The sequence below is a fragment of the Cyprinodon tularosa genome, unplaced genomic scaffold (assembly GCF_016077235.1).
Source record: "Cyprinodon tularosa strain WSP-4 unplaced genomic scaffold, ASM1607723v1 ctg1309, whole genome shotgun sequence".
Lineage (NCBI taxonomy): Eukaryota > Metazoa > Chordata > Actinopteri > Cyprinodontiformes > Cyprinodontidae > Cyprinodon > Cyprinodon tularosa.
The window spans coordinates 152,788-167,688 of NW_024038125.1; the positions used below are offsets into that span (position 1 = coordinate 152,788).

The 14,901-nt window shown below is 41.8% G+C and overlaps 1 pseudogene; it reads right to left on the minus strand.

Annotated features, from left to right (window-relative positions):
- Positions 1-13,442, minus strand: part of LOC119778246 — a 99,893-nt pseudogene extending 86,451 nt beyond the window's left edge.
- Between the last annotated feature and the right edge of the window lie 1,459 nt (positions 13,443-14,901).

Consider the following 14,901-nt stretch of genomic DNA (forward strand, 5'->3'; position numbering starts at 1 on the left):
ATCTCCAGTGAACGGTTCGGGGGCCGGAGTGGAAACCCCCACGTCGGGCGCAGATGATGCTGCGGGGACAACGGGAGCACTGGCTCTGGAGTGGTTTCTAGGCTTGGGATCCTGGATTCTACAAGAAGGGAGCAGAGAGGACAGGGTTAGATTCAGGCAAAGCTTAGATGCTAGGCTTGGTTCTGGATCAGTTGTACCAACGCTGGAGCATTAACGAACTGACGCCCTCCTCCTGGTTCCAGCTCCTTAAAAAGGGTGGGAATCAGCCTGATGAGGAGCACCTGCCCATCCAGCCCTGCAGAGAGAGAGAGAAAAAAGGACAAACCCAGCCTGCACCAAGGACTGGGAGTATGACAGTGGGATATTCACAGCTGCTCCTGTTCTGACACTATTTGGATCTTTAGAACTGTCTGTAAATATAATTACACTATCTTTAAATCTTCCTAAATAATTATTAACTACAAGCCATTCTGGAGTCTTTCCCTTTTTATTAAACTCCCCCAATTGCAGATCAACTTCTGGTGCGATGAATAACCATGGTGGAATTGGAGACTGTGGAACTGTAAAGCCAAACTGAAACTGAGTCAAACCAAGATTTGGAGCTTTTATGTCTCCAATCCATCCAAAGCTATTATAATCAGATGTATGATGTTCCCAGCAGTGCTGTAGCACAGCCTTAGTTGGATGATTATAATTATGGCCCTGTAGGTTTACCCAATACATATACATTAGTTTCAATCTTCTTAATCTTAAAGGAAGCTCACCAGTTTCAACTTGTAAAGCAGCTAAAGGAGATGATCTGAAAGCTCCACAACATATTCATAACCCTTGAGTTTGTTCACTATCGAGTTTTTTCAAATGACTGTTAGCAGCTGCCATATATGCTATGCACCCATAGTCCAAGGAAGATCTCATGAGAGCCTGATTGTTCTGACATGTGTCATGCGCTTTATTTTGAAGGCTGACTTTGCGGTTTGAACAGGATATGACATCACTTCTATCAGTCATGTGTAGCAAGCAGAAGAGCGGAGAATTCTCTGATGGCTGACGTGTTTCTGTGATTTTTCAGTTCATGAAAGGCATTCCCTGTGAGTATGCAATACATTTGTGATTAAGGATTAAGTTAAGGATTCTGATTAAGATTAAGATTGTTTAAAAGCACGTTTTTGAAGATAAAAGGGAGCCGTTTTTAAGCTAGTTCTGTTATTCATGTTGATACATTTGGTTAGTATTAGCATTTAAAGCATGGTTGCTGTATTTCTTTTCATTTCCACTCATGTATACTGTATTTTTTTTATTACAGTTTCACACCTGCCATATAAAGAACAGTCTAAACCCATCCTGGCGTCGGTGACTTATTTTGTGGAGGTGTTTAACTCCTGGATAGTGAGCTGGGTTCTACGAGGCCAGTACAGTGAAAAGGGACACCCTGTGTCGAGCTCCTCACCCCTGCGCGGTCAGCACGTCACTTCAGCACAAGATGGAGAATGAAAGGTATGAAGTCAGATCAACAGCCTCAAAGAGATCCAGCAGATCGACTGCCTCAAGTGTCATCTTAGCAGCTAGAGCTGCACGAGCAAAAGCTGAAGCAGCTCAAAAAAGAGCTGAATGTGCAAAGAGAGAAGTTGAAATTAAAGTAGAAAAAGCCAAATGGATGCCAAGCTTGATGTTTTAGCAAAAGAAAGCGAAGCTGAAGCTGCTGCTGCTGAAGCAGCAGTTTTAGAGTCCGCTGCTGCTGGTTTAGACACAAGTGACGAAAACCTGTTCCTACCACAACAAATGGAAAACTTCCATGAGCGAACTGCAGAATATGTAAAAAAGCATCAAGTGGAAATCGAAGCAGTTATACCAAAAGATGTTACAATGGAGAATAGCAAAACTTTACACCAAGCTAAAAGATCTGACATGACACCTAAAACCCACCATTTTCATAAAGCCCAGTCCAAAACAATTCAACTGAAAGACAGATTGATCAGCCACAGTATAAACAGGACAGAGGTGATGAGATTCCTGTATATATGCCCCCCCCCCCCTGCTGGACGTCCTCGTGAATTGATTTATATCCAATCTCGTTGTCTGGTAGAGATTTCTGTTCAAACCTGAGCATTATAGAGAAACTATCACTTCTTTCCCCATTTTTACCGTATTTTCACGACTATAAGGCGCACATAAACGTCTTTTTTTTCCCTCAAAATGTGCGGCGCGCCCTTTGGTGCGGTGCGCCCTATGTGTGTTGTTACTGCGACTTTTGAGACCACCTCATTGAGGAGATGATGAAAGAGTGGCTAAATGTAAGGAGATCAGGTGTTTTTTTTTTCCACTTATCACCATCGCTGTTAATCTGTGACTCCATGCATGCCCACCTCACAGCTGATGTGAAAAACATGGTGAAACAAATGAACGCTGTGCTCGCTGTTATTCAACCGCTCGACATCGGTGTGAACCGGATGCAGCTAGTTTACATGCAAAGTCAATGGTTGACGCACGTATAGGCGCAGCAAAATGTCCCGCAGCGCGTTTTAAGCAGCAGGCGCTGCGTCTGGAGCGTTTAAGCATCTGACGCGCCGCCAACACGCTGCTGCTGCTCGAGATGGAAAAATTGAAGTTTTGTTGCTGGAAGCGCCGCATCAACCAATCAGAGAAGCTGATCTGGGAGCTGACAGCGAGACAGACGCATCACTGATGAGTGTTGACATATGATATTAAGGCAAATGAAAAGGGCTGGATGGATGAGGAGATGATGAAAGCGGGGTTGAGGCAGGTGTATGTGAGGAGACCAGGTGCTTTTTCCACGCATCACCATCGCTGTTAATCTGTGACTCCATGCGTGCCCATCTCACAGCCGATGTGAAAAACATGGTGAAACAAATAAACGCTGTGCTCGCTGTTATCCCGGGGGTCTGACAAAGAAACTTTAACCGCTCGACATCAGTGTGAACCGGCCGTTCAAAGTAAGGCTGCGTGCAGCGTGGGAGCGATGGATGACCGACGGAGACCACAGTTTCACTATAAGTGGAAGGCAGCGCCGGGCAAGTTACGCCACCGTTTGCAGATGGATTGTTGATGCTTGGACTAACTTGTCTGCTGGCACTGTTGTTAGAGCTTTCGCAAAAGCCGGCATTAAGGAGCCGCGCTGCACGGAAAGTGACTCTGACAGCGAAGAAGGGGAAATTAGCATGTCTGATTTAGCGCAGCTGTTTAATTTAGGAACAGAGGATGATGACTTTGATGGGTTTGATTAATACTTTGTAATAAATACATGAATAAAGCACAATTATACTCAGTTTTGCTCCCGCTCTATTTTTCTACCTGAAAACTTAATGCAACAGCAGCCTCTGGACCGGTGTCATGCGAAAAAGTGAATGTCTGCGAGAATCTGATTGCGCTCGCGGGGGCGCGCACCGCAGCCCTCTGAGCGATAGCGTAAACCTGCTTTTCTCTGGATTAAACGTTCATGACATGCAGATACACACAGTTGCATTATAATATAGGCCTAATTGAATTATAATATAGGCCTAATTAAAGATTCGAAAGCTTAACGTTTGTCACATAACGGCAGTTACGTGATAGACATGTTCTATACTCGGTCTGATGACTTTGTGTAGCCCTGACATTGGAGACTACACTACAATAAATATGATTTACTGGAGGGTTTTCAATAAAGATATGATAACTTTTGCAGAACCTCCATAATTTAAAGATCTGAGCTCACAAAATAGCTTGGAACTCTTTACCACACTAAAAAGCCATTTTGACCTGCCAAAAATTTTGCCTAAAAAGGACTTGTTCTATTTAAAATAAGATGCTTCTGAATGAAATCAAGTCATATTTGGGCAGATATCCCCTTTAAATGAGAGTATTTGGGCTTTAATCAGTTTCTAGCAAGTCGGCTGGTCAAAACGCCCTGCTATAAATTGATTAAAGGCCAAATTTGGTTGAAGAAAGGTGATTTTTGCCTAAAAAGGACTTGTTCTATTTAAAATAAGATGCTTCTGAATGAAATCAAGTCATATTTGGGCAGATATCCCCTTTGAATGACAGTATTTGGGCTTTAATACATTTTTTGCAATTCAAAATGGCTATTTTGTGTTGTAATGGTCCTTTAAAAGAGTTCCAAGCTGTTTTGTGAGCTCAGATCTTTAAATCATGCATCTCCTGAAGGAAATCTAGTCATATTTAGGTAGAAATAACCTTTGAGTGACTATACTGTGCCTTCAATCAATTTTTGACAGGTGAAAACTGATTGAAAACTGCAAAACACATAGAAACATGGGAAAGTCGTGCTATATACGGCCAGATCAGATAAAAAACAATGCAGAGCCATGAGGATCGTTGCAAAAGGTATTATATCTTTATGGAAAACCCTCCAGTAAATCATATTTATTGTAGTGTAGTCTCCAATGTCCGGGCTACACAAAGTCATCAGACCGAGTATAGAACATGTCTATCACGTAACTGCCGTTATGTGACAAACGTTAAGCTTTCGAATCTTTAATTAGGCCTATATTATAATTTAATTAGGCCTATATTATAATGCAACTGTGTGGATCTTCATGTCATGACCGTTTAATCCAGAGAAAAGCAGGTTTACGCTATCGCTCAGTGGGCTGCTCACTTTTTCGCACAACACCGGGTCGTCTCCGGGTTCACCGCGGCGGCTGGTAGGCGTTTTTCATCTAAATAATCTAAATCTTGCAGCTATATTTGCTGTGATCAGTGGGAATAAAGTAGTTTTAATATGTTTTTAAGTGAGAAAGTCCACCTGAAAACGTAATAATTGCAGTCAGTTCATCCAGATTATCATCCTGCCTATACTATTTCTGTCGGAGGCGCTCAGACCCCCACATACCAGCGGTGCGCTGACAGTAGGAATCCCTTCAACAGCAGCCTCTGGGCGGGTCTCCTCCTCTTCACCGCGGCGGCTGGCAGGTGTTTTTTCATCTAAATAATCTAAATCTTGCAGCTATATTTGCTGTGATCAGTGGGAATAAAGTAGTTTTAATATGTTTTTAAGTGAGAAAGTCCACCTGAAAACGTAATAATTGCAGTCAGTTCATCCAGATTATCATCGTGCCTATACTATTTCTGTCGGAGGCGCTCAGACCCCCACATACCAGCGGTGCGCCGACAGTAGGAATCCCTTCAACAGCAGCCTCTGGGCCGGGTCTCCTTCGGTTTCACCGCGGTGGCTGGCAGGTGTTTTTTCATCTAAATAATCTAAATCTTGCAGCTATATTTGCTGTGATCAGTGGGAATAAAGTAGTTTTAATATGTTTTTAAGTGAGAAAGGCCACCTGAAAACTTCATAATTGCAGTCAGTTCATCCAGATTATCATCGTGCCTATACTATTTCTGTCGGAGGCGCTCAGACCCCCACATACCAGCGGTGCGCCGACAGTAGGAATCCCTTCAACAGCAGCCTCTGGGCCGGGTCTCCTTCGGTTTCACCGCGGTGGCTGGCAGGTGTTTTTTCATCTAAATAATCTAAATCTTGCAGCTATATTTGCTGTGATCAGTGGGAATAAAGTAGTTTTAATATGTTTTTAAGTGGGAAAGGCCACCTGAAAACTTCATAATTGCAGTCAGTTCATCCAGATTATCATCGTGCCTACACTATTTCTGTCGGAGGCGCTCAGACCCCCACATACCAGCGGTGCGCCGACAGTAGGAATCCCTTCAACAGCAGCCTCTAGACCGGGTTACCGCGGTGGCTGGCAGGTGTTTTTCATCTAAATAATTTAAACAGCAGGCACCAGGATACCGTTAATAAAAGCGAACATATTCCGTCGGCAGGTTTCAGGATTTTAAGTTAATTTATGAGTGATCACAGCGCTCTGTCATCTGCGATGTGTCTGTCTCATGGCCAGCTCCCAGGTTTGAATAATACTTTGTAATAAATACATGAATAAAGCACAGTCATACTCAGTTTTGCCCCCGCTGTATTTTTAAATACGCAGTAGAGGTATTTAAACGTAGTAGAGGACATGTACCTGTATATAAAACAGGTGCCCTATAGTCCATTGCGCCTTATATGTGTGTTAAATGCAGAAATGGCACACATAACTGAGACTGCGGCTTTTAGTACAGTGCGCGTTATGGTCGTGAAAATATGCTATTTCTTTTCAACCGTTTAATTTCAACTACCATCCTTCCTGATACATTAGATTTAAAGGAGAAGTTCACTTTTTAACACTTTAAGCCCATTTTCTGTAGTGTTCAGGATGAAATCGAATGATCGACACCAAAATTTTGACAATTGCTCCTGTCTCTGCTTTTTGGCTCATGCAGAATCCCCCCCTGGCTGCTTCAGAATGGCTTGCATAGAGCATGTCCGATAATGTCCTTAAAACAACCTTAAACGTTCTTTTTTTAAAATATGCTACTCACCGGGTCGTCAGCGCTGTTCAATGACGTTCCAAAAAAAGTTTCGTAAAGAAAAAACGTTCCTGTAGTGTTTTATTTAGCATTTTGTAAATCCCATTGAGTTCTGTTGGAATAGTCAATATTCCGCTGCCACCGGAAACGGAAATGGGGCCTGTTTACACAGTTGTAGTCTTTTCGCTTCACTCTGTGTACTCCGACGTCGAGGTGCTAACGTCTCTGTTAAACACTTTAAAAAACTCTGAAAATGGAATACGAAAGGTGGATTCTTGATTCTCGACGTCGGAGTACACAGAGTGAAGAGAGAAAACTTTTATAGTGAGTAAATAGGATAAATTAATATACAATAGAAGAGAAATCTAAATTTCCCGACAACATCAGTCACTTCATTAGGATGAGATTAAACTGATTTCAGATGATAAAGTAAAAAAATCTTGATGTTATTTTTGATCAGGACCTGTCATTTAAATGCCATATAAAAGAGGTTTCTAGAATTTCCTTCTCTTATATTCTGTCCTGGCTGACAGATAGCGAACAAACTAGAAAGCCAGTAGCTGTGATTGAGGCTGTCTTACTGAATCTTCTCAGTTGTTTTTTTTAAACTGCAATACAAATGAGATATACAGTGTGTTACAATTTAGATTTAACAGTTCTCATTCTATTAAACACACAAGACAGAACTGTAAAGAAAAATGCAGCAAATTCAACAATACAACAAATATGAAGGTCAAAAATGAACTGAAATTAGCATCCTGACTAGCCTCATGCTAGTGATTAGCTTCGCGATTAGCGCTAGCATTGTTAGCAGGGTTTAAACTAGGGCTGCAACTAACAATTATTTTAAAAATCGATGAATCGGCCGATTATCTTTTAAATTAATCGATGAATCGGACAAAAAATACTTTTTATATTAACCTCTTTATTCCAAAATAAACATTTTAGACAGAACAATCAAGCACACAAGTACAGGTTGCTCATTAACTGTACTGTTGCAATATGAAAAATAAATGTTTGTGTTAAAACTACATGAGAAATGTAGCTGTACATCCACAAAATATAGGCTACTTTGTTTCATAAAGCGCAAAAAAGACAGGCATTTATGTTTTTAAAGCCCCTAAGGCGGCGGTTTTCAAAGTGTGAGGCGCGCCTCCACTGGGGGGTGCCAGAGCACCTTAGGGGAGGCGCGGTGCTAGGGAAAAAATAAATATGGATTTAGGACAAAGTTGGAACTGTGGGGTGGGCGTGTGCAGCGGGGATCAGTGGAAATGTTTCCCATCTTAGAGGATGTTTTGGCCAGAGCGGGGCTGAAGGTGGAGTTTTTACAGCAGGCTGTCTGCGCGCATTTGGAGGGGATGCGTGAGCAGTTTGGAAAGGAGACAATGGCAAACCAGTGGGTGAGAAACCCATTTTCCTTCCCCGTGACACTCAAAGATGGACTTTCAGCAGGAAAGGAAGAGGCTCTGGCTGAGCTGAGCTGTGACATGGACTTGAAACAGAGGATGAGTGACGTGTCACTTGCGCACTTTTGGCTGTCAGTAGGGACTGAATTTCCACAGCTCTCAATGAAGATCTGATAAAAATGTTTTTGTTAAGATGTGAAAACACTGTTGGTATCTCAAACATTAAACTCAGAATCTCAGATGTAACTTTTGTTTGAGAAAACTGTTGAAAAATGAGTTTGGGGTTGTTCTTATCATTAGAAAAATGAAAAAAGGGCGTATTTGCCATACAAAGGCCCCGATAAAATAATAAAAATGGGAGGAAATGTTTTCAAATGTTGATGTGTTAAATTTCATTCAGATAAAGTGTCATTTTAAAAGATGATTTTTAAAAAACTTTAAAAGGTTCTATAAGCAGTTACAAGGTGTTTTGTAGTGGCATTTGTTTGTGTGTGGGTTGATTACTTTTGGGGGGGGGGGGGGGGGGGGGGATGGCGCAGCAGGCATAGTGCTCCCTGGAGGGGGGCTCACCCTTTCATACTTTGAAAACCCCTGCCCTAAGCGGCTCAAACAATGCCGCCCCCCCCCATTTCCACAAATTAGTTTTTTTAAGACTACAAGAGTTCTGCCTTTTAAGACAGGAAAGTATAGCAGTTAAAGTTGCTACTTGAGAAAATACTGAACCATAGAGATAAAAACAGCCTGTGATTCAAATTATAAATTGTATTTGGAATAAAAATGAGAGAACTAGGGGTGCTAAAAAACACATCCTCCAAAGACAGATATTTACATGGGAATGTGGCAGATAATTAATTGACATATTACTGATCTTGCTGGATTTAATTCTGCTTTACTTCCATAAATTGCAGGATCTTCTTTACTTTATCTTTGCCAGAAGATTTAAACTTTAAAAGCCTTGCCCTCATAATTTGCAAGTTAATTTATTTATAAAGAAAATATAAACGCTGCTTAAGCTAATTCAAATGAAATTAAAAGTAAAATAAGTAGCCAACCTTATCACTGTCTGTAACCTACTAACACGGTAAGGAAAGCATCAGATGAGCTACCTGAGAAACTAACGTTACGTTTCCCCACTTTAAAACCAAACAAACATGGCCGCTCACCCTGCTGATCAGCTCTCTTCACTGCCATCGAAGGCTCCAACGTGTTTCCTTTTCAGGTGCTGCATCATAACAGCGGTGGTTCCGCGCCATGTTAAATTGTTTTTACAGAAGTTGCATGTTACGACTTTTTTCACTTTACAAAGCGCAGGCTATTTTAATTATTGTGATAAATTTGCGCCGTCAATCCCGGCGCATGCGCGCTTCATTTGCAGTCTGGACGGGGTTGGGATGGGGGAGGCGCCCCCTGGCAGCAGCTGCTGCTGGAGGAACGATACATGCTTTCACGTAAAAGTCTCCAAAAGCCGCCAGTGACACCGTAAAAAGTTGCCAGATTTGTCGCTATTTGAAAAATAGTGCTGGAGGGGTCTGAAAAATCGCTGAATATGGCGACAAAGTCGCTGAGTTGGCAATACTGCACCTGCAGCGCTGCCGTATTTTTTTTTCTTCCCCCGTTTCAGTCAAGTGGATGTGATGATGACGGCGGCGGATGAGGCATTAATCGCGCGTCACAACTAATCGATGATGAAATTCTTTACCAATGCTTTTAAAAGTCGATTTTTATCAATTTTATTGATTCGTTGTTGCAGCCCTAGTTTAAACTTAAAAAAGAGCTCCCTCAAACAATCTAAAATAATACAGAGGGGTAAGAAACAACTACAAGAAGCGACTATGCATATACTCACTGTTGGTTCCGCTCCAAGATTTAGACAACTTAACCTGTGGTGTAGCATGAAGTGCTGTATGTATGAACACTGGAAAAGCCTGGTCATTAGAACTGCAGTAACATAGAAACACCACAAGGGGGACACTAATAAAAACTGACAGGAGCCAGGACATCTTATCTGCAGAATATAGCAAAAATGAGCAATCTCCTGTCCAGGGGTGATGCTGAGAAACTAGTCCATGCATTTGTTACTTCAAGGCTGGACTATTGTAATTCTTTACTATCAGGAAGTCCACAAACTGTAGTTAAAAGCCTTCAGCTGATCCAAAATGCTGCAGCCAGAGTTCTGATGAAAATTAAAAAGAGAGATCATATCTCTCCTATCCTGGCTTCTCTTCATTGTTGAAGGGGAACTTAATTTTTTTTACATTGGGCCGTTCATTTTACATTATTCCATCATGTTCTACTCACCCATATGAGTTTAGTGTCATTTGGAGCCGTTCTGAAGATATTCTGTTAGGTTATATCCAAGTAACGTCTTCCTATGGAAAACGAGTTGAAGGCACAAACTAAACTGTTCATCATTTATTCTTTATGGTATGCCAGCATTCATAACATGTAGGCCAATCACTGTCCTCCAGACATCTGCTGTTATATTTTTATATTTATATTTTTTAAAAACAAGGCAGAGTGAGTATGCCGTCATCAGCGCACGCCAGCTACCATTCATTCTTCCTGTCTGCTGAACTGCTGCTAGTTTTACTCCCATGCCTGGAAGATGTCTAGTGCTGCTACCACAGATGATCTCGCTCTCCAAATGGAATTAAACAAATCAGATTAGCTAGAATGAATAGAAGGGGTAGAGCGTAGCCGCCTGTGGCCCGGGCTGCCTGTTACAACTCCAGTATATTTACATATAATATCCATAGACAGAAATCTAAGCTCTAAAGTTGTGGCTTCTATTTTAAAGGCCGTCCATCTGCCTGCTGACATTCAGTCATCCCAATAGAGGAAGGACACCAGCCACAGAGGAGAGGCTGGAGAGGAGGATCAGATGTTTGCTGCAGTGAGGACACAGGTCTCCTTTACCACCCATAATATTGGGTCATATCAGATCATCAGAACCAAGATGGAGGAACTCTGAATCAGCTCTAAGGTTCCTGATGAGTCCCCTGATGAAGCATCATTGGCTCACAGAGACATGGCTCCAACCCTCTCTGCCAGCTGTCAGATTAAAGACGACAGGTTCTCTCTGACCCGGTCCAACAGAACAGCAGCTTCAGGACAAAGCTGAGGAGGAGGAACCTGCTGCTGCCATCAGTGTTTTAGTGTTTTTAAGCTTTCATTGTCGTCTTCTTAAACATTATTTTTCATTATAATTGTTCCAACATGTTTGTGGTTCTGGTTCTACTCCAGAGGAACCAAACACATTTCTAGATGTAAAAATATGGATAAGAAATGAGAAATAAAGCCATCTTATCTCGTCTAACCATTTGAATCTTTCCCAAAACAAACTGAAACATCTTCATTACTATCATTTCACTGAATCTACTCATTTGTTTTAAATCACCACAAAACATTTTAAAAGTTTTAAGAGCAGGAAAATAAAGTTCAATATTTGATGATGTTTGAATAAACAGAGAAAACTCACTTCAGTTTCTTCACTTTGCAGATCGAACTCTCCAGTATCTCACACAGATGCTTCATTCCAGAGTCTCCAAAGGTTCCCCATATATGACCTATTATCACTTCAGTCAGATGAAGGTTGGACTTCAGAGCTGAGGCCACAATTTCACTTTCAGCCTCATTGAGAGAACAGCCACCAAGTCTGTGATTAGAGGAGAAATAAAGTCAGTTCTAATGAAATCAGACAATCTGGATGATAAACACAGACTAAAACATGATGAGCAAACAGTGATGTCATCATCTGATGAACATCTGCTCTCCACATCAAGGCCCAAACCTCTGGGAGGAGACAGAGCGTTTGGGTCAAGCAGCATTTTTCATGTGAAAGCAGTGAAAGTTCTCCCAGTAATTAGAGGAGGCTGGAATGTCTAAAGGGTTAAAGCTCATGTCTCTACAGGTCTTTATGGAGGACATCTAACAGCTTCAACAAAGGCTGCAGATGAAGTGTTGATGAGGAAAATGGTTCCAAACTCTGGAAGCAGAGTTCTCAGAGCTTTGGGAGGATCTGACAGAAACTAGGACTAGGAGCAAAGTAAAGAACAGCAGAACCAAGACCATGACACTGATAAACTGAGAGGTCCTGCATCTACAGACAACAGTGGAAGATGTTGATGCTTCTATCAGGAGATACATCTTTATCAGTGTTCATCTCCTTCATGTTGTTGATGACTCTCTGGATGGTTTCTGGACCTATCTCCATCTGACCCAGTAGAAAGCCTAAGAGTTTGTGGTTGGACTCCACAGAGAGGCCATGAAGGAAGCGAGCAAACAGGTCCAGGTGGCCATTTTTACTCCTGAGGGATTTCTCCATGACTTTCTTCATGAAGTCCTCCAGAGATGTTTCTCTGTATTTTTCTCCCAGGAAGTTCTCCACCACCTCTGTGTTCCTGCTGGTGAAGCAGTGGAGCATGTAGACCGCAGCCAGAAACTCCTGGAAGCTCAGATGAACGAAGGAGTAGACTGAGGTGTCGTCCATCCCTCTCTCCTCTTTAAACATCTCAGTGAACAGTCCTGAGAGCATTGAAGCATCTTTGATGTTGATGCCACACTTTTCCAGGTCTGGTTTATAGAAGATCAGGTTTCCCTCCAGCAGCTGTTCAAAGGCCAGTTTCCCCAGAGACTGAACCATCTTGATGTTCTCTGGAGTCCATGGGGACTCTGTCTTCTGTCTTCCATCATACTTGATCTTTTTCCGTTCGATCTGAAGCATCAGGAAGCGGATGTACATCCCAGTCAGGGTCTTTGGCAGCTCTCCTCCATCTCTGCTCTCCAATAAACCCTCCAGAACATCAGCAGTGATCCAGCAGAAGACGGGAATGTGACACATAATGAAGAGACTTTTTAATCTTTTAATGTGGGAGATGATCTCGCTGGCCTTCTCTTTATTTCTCAACCTCTTCCTGAAGTACTCCTCCTTCTGTGGGTCGGTGAACCCTCTGACCTCTGTTACCATGCCAACAAACTCAGGAGGGATCTGATTGGCTGCAGCGGGTCTTGTGGTTATCCAGAGGAGAGCCTTTGAAAGCAGTTTCCCTCTGATGAGGTTAGTCAGCAGAACATCCACTGAGGCGTACTCTGTAACATCAGTCAGGATCTCATCATGGTGGAGAGAAAGTCGACTCTAATCCAGACCATCAAAGATGAACAGAACCTGGAAGTTTTCAAAGCTTTGGATCCTTTCGTCTCTGTTTGGCTTAAAGTGTTTATGAATCAGTTCCACCAGGCTGAACTTTTCCTCTTTCAGAACATTCAGCTGTCTGAAGGTGAATGGAAATATGAACTGGATGTTCTGGTTGGTTCTGCCTTCAGCCCAGTCCAGAGTGAACTTCTGTGTTAAGAATGTTTTCCCGAAGCCAGCCACGCCCATCGTCATCACGGTTCTGATCTGACTCCTTCCTTCTGGTGATTTGAATAGGTCTTGTGATCTGATTGTTTCTCCTGGTCTGTTCTGTTTCCAGGATGCTGCTTCAATCCTTCTGACCTCATGTTCATCATTGACCTTAGTAGTTTTTCCCTTTGTGATGTAAAGCTCTGTGTAGATCTCATTTAGAAAGGTTTGCTTTCCAGCTTTAGCAACACCTTCAGAGACACGTTCAAACTCCTTCTTCAGAGACGCTTTAAGGTCACGTTGACATCGACCAACAACCTCTGAATAAAGAGACAAAGATAGAAAAAATTATTAGAAAAAAACAAAGAAAAAGAACGATTTCTGACATTTCTTTTTAACACAGGTGTCAATGTCAAGAGGTATTTCCTGTATCCAACCAGTTTTTTATGCACAAAGAGTTTGTGCTGCTGTCCAAATAAAAGATTATATTATGAAGAAATTCTTGCAGCAAACAAATAAATCCCTGATATCTCACAAACCATGTGTGCAGCTGTCACTTAACCAGGGCTGGCCTATCCTCTATGGGGCCCTAAGCAAAATTAGATGTTGGGGCCCTTTTCTGATACTATGAATTACAGCCAGATGATCAGGTCATTCACACCTGCTATAAACTTATTGTAGATCTGCTAAAGCTGTTTTATTACAGTTTTATTTATCTGTAAAATGGTAAATGGCCTGTACTTATATAGTACTGTTTCAACTCAGAGGACTTGACCAAAGCGCTTTACACTACATTCAGTCATTCACCCATTCACTCACACACTGATGGTGACAAACCACATTCTGGATCATATTACATGACAGAGGTGAGGCTGCCGTACACTGGCTCCACCGGTTCCTCTGACCACCATCAGTGGCATTATCTACTATCAATAAAGGTAATAAAATAAACAAACTATTATGCAGTGTATTTAACATAAAAGTGTTATTTTTTATAGCAACAGCATGATTAAATCAAACATTAAATATTAAGCATGTTCTTAAATAATGGAAATAAAAAGATTCCTGAAACCAGGTAGAAAATGAAATGACATTTAAAGCAGAATAATTAGTTCCTAAAACTCCATAAATGCTCCACCTGAAAACATACGGACTGATAACAGGTTGAATCACCTTAAAGGACTGATAACAGGTTGAATCACCTTTGAGGACTGATAACAGGTTGAATCACCTTAGAGGACTGATAACAGGTTGAATCACCTTAGAGGACTGATAACAGGTTGAATCACCTTAGAGGACTGATAACAGGTTGAATCACCTTAGAGGACTGATAACAGGTTGAATCACCTTAGAGGACTGATAACAGGTTGAATCACCTTAGAGGACTGATAACAGGTTGAATCACCTTAGAGGACTGATAACAGGTTGAATCACCTTAGAGGACTGATAACAGGTTGAATCACCTTAGAGGACTGATAACAGGTTGAATCACCTTAGAGGACTGATAACAGGTTGAATCACCTTAGAGGACTGATAACAGGTTGAATCACCTTAAAGGACTGATAACAGGTTGAATCACCTTAGAGGACTGATAACAGGTTGAATCACCTTAGAGGACTGATAACAGGTTGAATCACCTTAGAGGACTGATAACAGGTTGAATCACCTTAGAGGACTGATAACAGGTTGAATCACCTTAGAGGACTGATAACAGGTTGAATCACCTTAGAGGACTGATAACAGGTTGAATCACCTTAGAGGACTGATAACAGGTTGAAT